Source organism: Periplaneta americana, chromosome 14 (genome assembly GCF_040183065.1).
Source record: "Periplaneta americana isolate PAMFEO1 chromosome 14, P.americana_PAMFEO1_priV1, whole genome shotgun sequence".
Lineage (NCBI taxonomy): Eukaryota > Metazoa > Arthropoda > Insecta > Blattodea > Blattidae > Periplaneta > Periplaneta americana.
The window spans coordinates 104,653,754-104,656,385 of NC_091130.1; the positions used below are offsets into that span (position 1 = coordinate 104,653,754).

The window sequence follows — 2,632 nt, forward strand, 5'->3', positions numbered from 1 at the left end:
TACACGTCAAGTATTTGAATATGTCCACTTGGTCCACTGTCTCATATATATTATATTATAATCTTTTTTTTCAACAGCAGTGGCTGTCAGAGATCATGATACGCCTACGTAATGATACTGTACTTATACCGAGACATACGTAGACACCGTCGAAGTATACTTAAAAATATCTATCTCTAAATTCTTTGTTCCTTCACTGATTGCAATTCATTATCTTTCCAATTGACTACGAGAGTTTAACATAAAAAAATCAAAGGGAAATAGTGTGAATTCCTTTAAATATACAAACCTGTGAAAATGTAATTGGATCTCAAAGGAGAATGTCGCGTCATTTATTCGAATGGCTGAAGAAAAACATGATTGGCTTTGCGTACAGTTGCAGAAACCAGTAATAGCAAATTGAATTACAAATCCTTCTGTTGAACCAAATTGAATTCTTGGCTTCTGTGGAGTGTTGGAGTAGTGAGATGGCGGGTATAAGAGGGGATAGGAAACAAATCTGCATAGGTCGCAGAGCAAATCACGTCTTTTCATTCAAAGAAACGCAGACAGAACATACTAAGAGATTTCTGGCGTAAGAATCAAGAGGGGAGGAAAAAAAAGAGTTTTGGTTGAGAAGATTGGAGAATGACGAGGACGCCTTTAACATGGCAGACCGCAATCAAGAGAAAGAAGCGGGCTTAGCGTGGCTTGCGCAAGTAGCAACTACAGTAGGCCTACATGTTCAAGAGCGAACATACTTAAGTCACAGTCTATTATATACAGTCACGAAGCTTGAGTTTTGAGGGTGCTAGAAACAATAGACTGTGAGGGTACTATTTTGCATTGCCTGTAATGAGGCGATATTAGCGATCCTAGTGGTGAGCAACTACCTAATGTTTGCATATTTACTACGTATTGAGCTTCGCGACTGTATATACTAGACTGTGCTTAAGTATTAAGTAAAATGGCTATAATTCTGCATGTGGAATGTTATATTTGTTTCTATTTCTCGATCCTTTTTTTCTTTTCACTGCTTTCCTTCTTATTTTATTGTTCCTGTTTTTTCGTTATATACACCGCTAACCCCCATCTTTTGTTACTTTGCTTTATACGAGAGTCCATCAGTTGAGCGCAAGAGAAAATTTTACCTGAACTGAATGCATCAGTTGAGCGCGATGGTCAGTTTAACACGAGGCGCAGCAATTTCCCTTCCCATTTTGTAGAGAATTAGGACTCTCTTTACATTGACAGGTATGATTAAAAATGATACTCTCGTAGAAATGCTCGTACCGATAAATTTGTACTTGTCAGAATTTAAAATGCTCGTACTGATAACTTGGTACTTGTCATAGTTTAAAATACAGAGTGATATGTTTGGGTACGGATAAAATAAAAACATCGTAAAACATTTACTACTGAACTTTATTTGCTAAAACTTTGTGCATACAACACTGAAAGATGGGAGATTCCTCAGAGCTCAACATGACCTCCATTGCGCACCCTGCACAACTCATAACGGTGATACAATTCAGCCCATGTCCGTTGTAACATAAGAGGCGTGATTTGTTGAAAAGCTTGAGTAATTTTTACTCTCAGATCATCAATGTTCCTGGGTTTCTGTGAATAGACAATGTCTTTAACAAAACCTCACACGAAGAAGTCAGGAAGGGTTAAATGTGGGGAGTTTGGGGGCCAAGCCAACAGATAGCTGCTTCTCTACTGGGTTTCGCATGCGACCTCCTACATGTCTTTTTTAACACAGAACCTGTTTCTACAAATGTTCGATACCACAACATTATGGAATCGTATTTAGGTACATTACGGACACCATACTCACGTCGAAATTCCCTATGTACTCTTTTAACACTCTTAAATTTTGCATAACAAAGAACATATTGTGCCCGTTGTTAATTTGTAGTAGGTAGCCGTTTTATCATCCACGAATTTCACTTGTCCTTACAGATTATGTATTGCTAATTGTCATATAATGAAAACTCCCATCTTTTAAACATAATATAACCATATTATAGATTTATTAATTTGTCCTACAGAATAATATCTGTAATAATGACAATTAATATTTTAGGAGAAAAATTCTCTCTCCGGCACGGGATCGAACCCGGGTCCTTGGTTCTACGTACCAAGCGCTCTGACCACTGAGCTACGCCGAATTCAATCCACAGTACCGGATCGAATCCTCCTCCTTCAATGTTTCCCTTTGTGGCTTGACTCCAAGTTAGGCATATAGCCTATGTTGACGTATATGTCCAATGTCAACTGCCTAACTTGGAGTTAGGCCACAAAGGGAAACATTGAAGAAGGCGGGTTCGGTCCGGTACTTTGGATTGAATTCGGCGTAGCTCAGTGGTTAGAGCGCTTGGTACGTAGAACCAAGGACCCGGGTTCGATCCCCGGCGCCGAAGCGAATTTTTCTCCTCAAATATTAAATTTTAATTATAATATAACCAGCAAGAAATTTTTCTTACTATCATAATAGCTTTGTAATAATAAAATAAACTACAATAAAAATTTAATCAATAACATATACAAAAACAATAAATTAATTAGGGCCTAAGTTGGTTAAAAAGTATGGAGAAATTCGGTTTTTACTTTTTTCGTTATTGTTAATACTATCCATTCCCAAATGGAT

General features: G+C 37.6%; 1 non-coding gene across 1 annotated transcript; it reads left to right on the forward strand.

The window, feature by feature from the left end:
* Window positions 1-2,332: 2,332 nt before the first annotated feature.
* On the forward strand, window positions 2,333-2,405 carry TRNAY-GUA (transfer RNA tyrosine (anticodon GUA)). Its single transcript has one exon. It is a non-coding gene; the product is annotated as a tRNA-Tyr (tRNA).
* Window positions 2,406-2,632: the final 227 nt, after the last annotated feature.